Source organism: Morus notabilis, unplaced genomic scaffold (assembly GCF_000414095.1).
Source record: "Morus notabilis unplaced genomic scaffold, ASM41409v2 Scaffold243, whole genome shotgun sequence".
Taxonomy (NCBI): Eukaryota; Viridiplantae; Streptophyta; class Magnoliopsida; order Rosales; family Moraceae; genus Morus; species Morus notabilis.
The window spans coordinates 215,099-224,971 of NW_010359811.1; the positions used below are offsets into that span (position 1 = coordinate 215,099).

At 35.4% G+C, this 9,873-nt stretch overlaps 1 long non-coding RNA gene and 1 pseudogene across 1 annotated transcript; both read right to left on the reverse strand.

The window, feature by feature from the left end:
* Positions 1–1,224: 1,224 nt before the first annotated feature.
* On the reverse strand, positions 1,225–4,537 carry LOC21400512 (annotated as a pseudogene).
* A 2,372-nt stretch (positions 4,538–6,909) lies between these two features.
* Positions 6,910–9,651, reverse strand: LOC112091027. Its single transcript, XR_002901966.1, has 3 exons — positions 8,623–9,651; positions 8,411–8,492; positions 6,910–7,064 (listed from the first exon to the last, which is right to left on the reverse strand). It is a non-coding gene; the product is annotated as an uncharacterized LOC112091027 (long non-coding RNA).
* Between the last annotated feature and the right edge of the window lie 222 nt (positions 9,652–9,873).

The window sequence follows — 9,873 nt, forward strand, 5'->3', positions numbered from 1 at the left end:
TCCGCCTTCCACCACGTTTTCGCATCCGAATTTGATTCGGTTACCAACATATATGAAGATGTATTTTAAATGGGTTTCAACACAATTTTGTTGTAGGCCACAACTATAATAAAAGTGACTTATAATTTGATCGGGGCATTAAGGAGGCAAATAGAATTACTCTATTGATACTTTTACAGATATTATTCCAAAGTTCATCTATAAAGTTAACTACCCCTAAAAATATTTCAGAACCGTTGGATTTTAAATTTCAAGAAAATATTTGTCCACCTTCGTGCATTTTTTTTTTAAAGCGCGCGTCCACCTTCGATTTAACAACAAAGAAAATCACCTACTTATCGGCCTAAACAAGAAAGTTTATTTCAAAAAATTGATCAGACTAGGAGAAAACATCATTATCCAATATCTCAACTATTAAATGGAACAAAAAATGCTTTTTTTGCCTTTTTTTCCTCGACAAAAAATGTAAATTGCTTGTTAGTCTTTCCTTTCTCTTTCTAATTTACAAGAATATTATTGTAACATCAGTCACAATCTGCAGTGAAAATGCTTTGTTAGGAAATTTTATTTCCTAATATAATCGTGGGTCACATATTTAATTATCAATCATCTCACACTATTTAATTAATTGAATAAAATTAAGTGGCTAATTTAAGAAAGTCTAATTAGATTTCTAACTAGATATGGATTAAATGAGTAGATACTTAGTATTGACTTAATTAGGTTTAATGAGTGCCTAATGAGACAATATATAAAAAAAAAACTTTTAAGTTATGGTCCATAATTTGTAATTTGTCAAATCATTCAGCCATTTTCACTCTTCCCTATTTAGAGAGAGAACGCCTCATTCAAAACTCTGGTGATTTAACTGAGAGATGCGATAACCCCAAGAAAGTATTCAAGTGGTGATTTCTGTTGGCGATTAAGGCTGCACCAATGAAGACATGTATTTGTTCTCGTTTATTTTCTCAATAATTTGGGGTGATGATTCCTGAATTTGTGGGTATGGTGTTAAAACCATATTTATGGATTAAAGCTAACATGCTTCACAGTTCTCACCTTTCTGAAGCAGCTAGGAATCTATTCCGTTGGTTCATGTCAAGTGCTCTACTTAACATAAGAGCCAACAAAAGAATGGCAATTTCCCTTTATTACCAAAAGTTTCTTGGTGATGGCAAAGATCTAAACTCCCTTTCCTCAGGGTCAAGAGAATGATAAAATCGTCTAGATTCGTGTCCACTCGTCCCTCCCAATACTCTTGACAAGGTTTACGAGAAATTTCTCTTTAAGAGCATCCCTTGTGCGGACAAATATGCAGAATTCAGAGTAGTCTAGGACATCCTCGTATGGGAGTTCGATATCATTGCTGATAACAGGGACGCAGTGACTGGCAATGGCATCGAAGAGGCGGTTTGATGACGGAGTATCACCCGCTATGTTGAGGCAAAACTTAGAGTGCATGCCTTGTGTAGCCTTGTGGATTCCATCTTTTTGAACACTCCCAAATGCAAAATGCACGTCTTTTTCGTCTTTTAGAAGATAAAATAACTTTTGTCTAACATAGCCACCCTGCAGAGATAGAAACCAAAAGTTAATATACAAATATTAGCAAAAACAATTAAGCAAGTATAGCCTACAGCAAATAAGAAATGAAAGACAAATACCAAGTTCATTTTGGTTTCCTTAGTCAGTAACACGGTGAAATGAGCAAAATAGCAGAAGATAATTTGGCGATTTCCAGGTGCAAGTTAAACAAAGAAGTTGTCAATACTTAAATGTGCAGACTGAAATTGAGACAGCCATACAAGAGATGATTGTGCAGACTGAGAAACAAAGTTGTTTACCATAGTTTTTGATATTCTGTCAAAGCAAATTACAAGTCAAATTCCAACAATATCAGAATCTGAATAAAGATGCTTAATCTGGTTTCCTAAGTCAAATCATATACAAAACCTTGTTGAACACAAACTTGGAAGTCCATTTAATTAATATATTCTACGAAATTGGAGAAAGTCTTTCACATTTTACATAATACCAGAAATCTAATTGAATCTAGCTGTCTTAGATGAGAGATCACGTTGTAGTATTCAATGTTATAACAAAGATTAGTACCAGCACAAACAAGAAAGTACGGACCAAGATTAACACATTTGCACATTTTTCTGTAATAAATTATTTGTTGCTTTAAAGTTTGAATATCTAATTTTAGAAATGGACTCTGTACAAGGGTATAGGAGAGAAGATTTTGTAGACAAGAATCTATAGATGAGTCCATGAATCTATAGATGAGTCCATGAATCTATGTAAGCCGTAGACTCTATATGATTAGAATTTGTGTATATTCTGTAGTTCCTAATGGAATTATAATGCACCTTTAATGCTTCCAATAATAACATTCTTCATGTACAAACAAATCAAACGATAACACTATCTCTAGATTGATACAATAAGTAATCAGAAAACATGTCAAACCCATAATTTGTAGCACAAATAAAGATTTTAGTTTCATAATTGAAAGATAAAAAATTAACAAAAGTAAGTGATAGTATGTATAGAAGATGAAGAGTACATACATCCTTTCGGTACATTGCTCCTTGGAAGTAGAGCAAAGTCAGACGGCTATCGAAACCAGATGAGTCATTCACAAATGTCTTGGTCAAATGTTTGTAAGGTGCGATCACATCTTTCTCCACATTCGTGATATTGGGAGGATACCTCCCAAAGTCGGCAAGTATAAATGTTGCAGGCCACAGTTTCATCCTTGCATCCAACATACTATTGGGATGGTGAGCCACAATTAAGTGGTCTCTTCCTCCAGACGTCTTCCATTCCTTTTGAGCCGTCAAGTACCTAACCAAGAAGCACCTTGTTATTGCTCCTCTTTTGATTCGGATCCCTCTTCAAAAACTGATTATAGCTCAAGGAGGAAAAGAATGGCACAAATATGATGTCGGCTTCACTAGCATTCCGCACTCGCATAACAGATCGAGCGTTTGGCGGGTTTGGAAGTTCCGAAGCAAGAAGATCCAAAGTCAGCCAATACTCTATACTATGTTGCAAATTCAACCCACCAGGATAATCAGGAACTTTGGTCTGAAGATCTGGCCACACACTATTGCCTTGTGGCTCCCAACCCAAGAGCCCAAAATGAAACTCAGGAGCCAAATCATACAAGAAAGCCTTAAGGACCACATTGTTGATATTGGTCTGACATGTCACGCCATGCTTGTTAGCTTGGACAAAAGAAGAGTCTTCTTCTTCTTCTTCTTCTTCTTCTTCCTTATCCGCGAGGACCGATCAGTTTTTGGGCTGGACATCATTTTGACTATGCAATGCAAAATACCAGTTGTCTAATAGAAATGGAAACTTTGAATTGGGAAGCAAACTATGGTCTATAAACTTGGGACGACCCGTGGAACGCAACACAAAGAACCAAGATAACATAAATAGGATTGATGCAATAATAAGTGTTGGAAAAAAATGGCTTATTAAGCCATTTTAAAGGCCCATTTTGAGGCCCATGTTTGAAAGGGGCCCAATAGGTTTTGAGACGGGTCTCGATGGATTTGCGTTCTTCGTCACGAGGAGATCGAAATCAAGTATTCATACACTCAAAATGGATTTTGGGTGAATGAGAAATTGATGGTCTAAGTATGGTACTTGGAATGGCATATGTAGAAGGAAAATTGCAAAAGTCCCACATTGGCTAGGGCTAATGTGTGCGCCTGCGGACACGAATGCCGGACCGAAAAACCCGCTCCGCGCGAGCTTACTTTTGCAATTTTATTTTTGCTCTAGCCAAGACCTTCCAGCTTCCGTTTGGCATAAAACAATGATGGTTAAAGACCTTAATGGTGATCAATGGAGGCAAAACCGAATCAAGCTTTCATGGCTTTGGTTTTCCATCATCAAAAGCTGAATTACTAGCCAGAATGTGGCCAGATTCACCATGGGAAATCAAAAAACGTTTTGGCTGGTTTTAATCACCATTATTCCGGGAATAAATCTGGGTTATTACACCATAATGTCTTGGTGTAACACCCAGATTTTGGAGCCTATATAAAGGCCAAAACTCCACATGATAGGCACACACTTCCTCACAATTCTCTTCTCCTTTTTGGTTCTCTCTCTCTCTTGGTTTGTTCCGGATTTCCTTGAGTAGTTCTTGTAGTTCGGTTTTGGTGATAGAGGGAAGATCAAGTTCTAGTTCGCCGGACGGTTCCGAAAGTGCATCGAGCTGCCGTCGTTGTCGTTGTATCCTGGGAGACGGACGTCCAACGTAACCTCAAGCACACGCCGGAGGGGACGAATCTGTTTTAAGGACAACGTGGTTCACGTGCCTCGACATTCATACAATTCCGTTTTCGAATTCCATAGAAAGGTTGATTTCGGGTTGTAACAATTTTCATTATTTTGTTATTCCTTTATTTCCTTGTTCTTCTTTGTATTTTCTATTATATTGTCTAACAATAAGCAGCCAAAACAAAGATTTCCTGGCAATAATCCCAACGGACAAAGCATTGTTCCTCTCAGCCATTGCAATTAGATACGATCAGACAAGTCAACTAAATCCTATATGAAACCATAGTATTCAAAATCCCAACAAGCGGAAATAATGAAAATAAATAAAATAAATAAATGAATAAATAAATCAGAAGAGAATCAGAAAGTCAAGGTGATAAATGTATTTGAATGGTTAAGGAAAAGAAACTCTAAAAGCAATGCCGGCTCAAGGGTGTGAGGCCGTTATAAGGCCCCCCCTTAAGTCAAGGCTGCCTAAGGCCCCCCTTAAGTCCAGGCCGCTACAGTCACTTGATCAGATGTTGAATCAGATGCCACTGTCTCTACTTGACACGTGCCCACTACTTTTATCAATTAATCTGACCAAATAACAACCCATATTTTCTGCAATCTATTTACAAGATTGCCATGCCAATTTCAGTACTTTTCCTTCTTCCCATTAAATACTTTTTTTTTTTTTTTTTAAATTAGGGTTCGTTTGGTAAGAGGATTCAAACTAATGTGATTTTAATCATGTTTCTGAAATCAGAATCATAATTCATGATTTTGAGTTCAAATCATGATTCTGAAACCATGATTCAGAATTAAGGGTTTGAATCACCTTAAATAAAGAGAGAGGTGATTTTAGAATCATAAATTGAGCTAGTTTAAAACATCATATCAGATTCTGAATCATGATTCAGAATCATTCAAACCAAACACTGATTCTGAATCATGATTCAGAATCACTGTAAATAAACACTTCTTCTGAATCAAGATCCAATTTTCTCTTGCACTGCTCTCTATTAACTTGAATTACAAACTCAACAATGGCTATTAGGAAATAAAACCAAGAAAATAGAGGATTAAAAATATTAATGATAACAATTGTAAAGATTAACTTTTTCTCCCTGAAAGTTAAGTGCAATTTCAAGGCAAAAATGATTGATAAAGCCCCAAACTAAAAACAATTTAAACCCAAAAAAATTCACACATAAATAATTTTAGATCCCTCGAAAAAAAAAAAAAAAAAACTCATCTTTTTTCAGACAAATACAATCCATCTTCCCTAGAATCCATACACTAACCGAAACCAATTAGAAAATACCATAAATTTCTCATCAATTACTCAAATTGAACTCAAATATGCAAAACGGAACAAAAACCATAAACAAGCCAAACCCCGTAATCAAAATCAAGGACGGAACAGAAAGCCTTTGGCCGAGAGTGTTTGTTTACCGGGAAAGTATTTTCCGACGATTCGAATAATAAAGAAAAAGTATTGTGAAAAAGAAGATTTACCAATGTGACTAACTAAGCGCAAATTCTTCCCTCAACAACACTTTCTCATAGCCCTAATCATTCCATCCAAATGCCATAAACATGTTTCCCTACTTCATTTACCTTTTTTTTCGTCTCTCTTTTTTTACCTTTCAAATGACGGTTTTTTGTTTTCACTCTTCATTCTTTCTTTTAACCTTTCCTTTTTCTTCTCTATTCTCATAGCCCGAATCATTCCGTCCAAATGCCATAAACATTTTTCCCTACTTACTTCATTTACCTTTTTTTTTCATCTCACTCTCTTTAACCTTTCCTTTCCTTCTTTCTCTCTCTTTATGGGTTAGGAAATGACGGTTTTTTGTTTTCACTCTTCATTCTTTGTTTTCGCTATATCATTTACCTTTTTTTTTTCATCTCTTTTTTACCTTTCCTTTCCTTCTTTCTCGCTTCATGGGTTAGGAAATGACGGTTTTTTGTTTTCAACTCTTCATTCTTTGTTTTCGCTATATCATTTACCTTTTTTTTCATCTCTCTTTTTTACCTTTCCTTTCCTTCTTTCTCTCTCTTTATGGGTTAGGAAATGACGGTTTTTTATTTTCACTCTTCATTCTTTGTTTTCGCTGTATCATTTACCTTTTTTTTCATCTCTCTTTTTTACCTTTCCTTTCCTTCTTTCTCTCTCTTCATGGGTTAGGAAATGACGGTTTTTTGTTTTCACTCTTCATTCTTTGTTTTCCATATATTATTTGCCTTTTTTCGTCTTTCACCCATTTTTTACCTTTCCTTTCCTTCTTTCTCTCTCTTCATGGGTTAGGAAATGACGGTTTTTTGTTTTCACTCTTCATTCTTTGTTTTCCCTATATCATTTGCCTTTTTTCCTCTTTCACCCCTTTTTTACCTTTCCTTTCCTTCTTTCTCTCTCTTCATGGGTTAGGAAATGACGGTTTTTTGTTTTCACTCTTCATTCTTTGTTTTCCCTAAATCATTTTCCTTTTTTCCTCTTTCACCCCTTTTTACCTTTTCTTTTCTCTGCCCCCACCCCCTTTTCTTTCTCTGTCTCTCCATTGCTTGGTGAATAATGGGAGTAAAGGTTACCTACAACCAAAATGACGATGAGGACACTAAATCGGGACGAACACAGCATTAAGAGATCAAAAAGAAAACAAAACCAAAAGAACAAATCTCTCTCCCTCTTCATGGCTTAAGAATTCCTCGTTCAAATAAAGTTCTAAATAAAATATGGAGTTGATCGCCAAATCCTCTTGTTAAGTTCACTCCCTGACCTGTAACAACGAAATGCACCAGTAAGTATCACCTTAAGAAAGATAGAGCCTCAACAAAAATTGCATAAGTTTTACAAAAACTACTACTCACTACTCAGTTACATAATTCAACAAAAATTCATTCACAAATTTCACAACTAATGTAAAACACAAGACATAAATTTTGAACCTTAGAAAATCACAAAATTTCTTTCCAAAGATCACACCATCTCTTAAAACCCAATCGTTCTCATATAGTTTACCTACCAAATATTAACTCAAATTGCTTTAGATATACAAAAATAACAAGTCATTGCTACAAAAATAACAAGTACTTAAAGCAATCTGCGGGGATTTCCTACAATGAAAATGTCAGACTCAAGTTTTAATAGAACAAATGAACACACATCAATACAACGAAATAAAATAAATCAGAGAGAAAGAAGGAAATAAATAGAACTATAAAACTCACATCGACACATCGGTTGCATTGAATTGGTTGATAGAATGTTTAGCATGAATTGGTTGATCGGTTTGCATTGAATTGGTTTATTAGGGATTGAATAAATAAAAAAACTAAATATTTTTCTACAACCATGAATTCATTTAACAAAGTAAATTAAATTAGAACAGCTATTTGCATATTGGTTGATCGGTTTGCATTGAATTGGTTTATTAGGGATTGAATAAATAAAAAAACTAAATATTTTTCTACAACCATGAATTCATTTAACAAGGTAAATTAAATTAGAACAGCTATTTGCATTCAATTTTTGGACTGGAATAAATAAAATCCAAATATTGTTCCCAAAATAACTAATTCAACAATTGGGTAAATACAATCAAAAACTAAATTGACACCCAGAATAAAGAAGATGACCAGAAAATGTAAACATAAGACGAGAAGACACACAAGCAAACCTTAAGGGCTGAGTAAGAACGCTGCAACAAAAACCATGAACCCGCAGAAAAAACAAATACCTTGTATCATAAATGTGAAAGAAGAGAAAAACGAACAGCGGAGAGCACACTAAAAGAGGCAAAGAAGGGAAGAAATGAAGAAAAAAATTTCCACATCACTGATTCAATAGCGGAAATTTCGCAAGACATGCAAATATGAACAAAAAAAAATTCCTAAAATAATAAATCATAAATATAAGAAGAGAATAGGAAAAACGAACAGCGGAGAGCACACTAAAAGAGGCAAAGAAGGGAAGAAATGAAGAAAAAAATTTCCACATCACTGATTCAATAGCGGAAATTTCGCAAGACATGCAAATATGAACAAAAAAAAATTCCTAAAATAATAAATCATAAATATAAGGAGAGAATAGGAAAAACCAAACAAATTCTCAAGAAATCCAAACCCTGGTCTGATCAGGGACACGTAAGCGACAACGGCATCAAGCAGACCAAAAATCCAACTTCATTTCTGATGGCCATCACTCTCTAGAAGGAAAAAAATCACGAAATTACATAAAAAAATTACCAAGTTATATAGAGAAAATTATAAATTAAAAAATTACTTGATTTCTGAATAAATAAATAAAGAAAAAGTAATGTGCAAATGAAGATTTACCAATGTGCCTAACTAAGCGCAAACTCTTCCCTCAACAACACTTTCTCATAGCCCGAACCATTCCATCCAAATGCCATAAACCATTTTCACTACATTTTTTCGTCTCTCTTTTTTACCTTTCCTTTCCCTCTTTCTCTCTCTTCATGGCTTAGGAAATGACGATTTTCCTTTTCACTCTTCATTCTTTGTTTTCCCTATATCATTTTCCTTTTTTCCTCTCTCACTCCTTTTTACATTTCCTTTTCTTCTCTCTGTTCTCATAGCCCCCGAACCATTCGATCCAAATGCCATAAACATTTTTCCCTACTTCATTTACCTTATTTTCGTCTCACTCTTTTATACCTTTTCCTCTCTCTCTTTCTCTCTCTTCATGGCTTAGGAAATGATGGTTTTTGTTTTTACTCTTCATTCTATGTTTTCCCTGTATCATTTGCCTTTTTTACTCTCTCGCTCCTTTTTACATTTCCTTTTCTTCTCTCCTTTCTCTCTCTCCATCGCTTGGTGAATAACGGGAGGCAAGTTTACCTACAACGAAAATGACGATGAGGACACTGAATTGGGACGAACACAGCATTAAAAAATCAAAAAGAAAACAAAACCAAAACAAAAAATCTCTCTCCCTCTTCATGGCTCAAGAATTCCTCGTTCAAGTAAAGTTCTAAGTAAAATATGGAGTTGATCGCCAGATCCTCTTGTTATGTACACTCCCTGACTTGTAACAACGAAAATGCACCAGTAAGTTATCACCTTAAGAAAGATAGGGCCTCAACAAAAATTGCAGAAGTTTTACAAAAACTACTACTCACTTGTCCCCATTGTGAATTGTCCAAATACTTTTCCCAAAACAAGGTAAATACAATCAGAAACTAAATTGATACCCAGAATAAACAAGATGACCAGAAAAAGTAAACATAAGAAGAGAAAACACAAAAGCAAACCTTTAGGGCTGAGTAGGAACGCTTCAGAAACCATGAACCCACAGAAAAGACAAATAATTTGGATCATAAATGTGAAAGAAGAGAAAAACGAACAGCAGAGAGCACACTAAAAGAGGCAATGAAACGAAAGATAGAGAGGAACGGAGGAGCAAAGATAGGCGTGATAGACGGCGTTGTCGTGAGGGATGAAGTCGGTGCCGTCGATGCTTCTTGCTTTGATCGGATGGTACGTCTCTGGGTAGAACACTGCATTTACGTTGCCCCTGCTCGCCCTGACCCCTAATTTCTTAAATCTGACCGCCGGCGAGGCTTT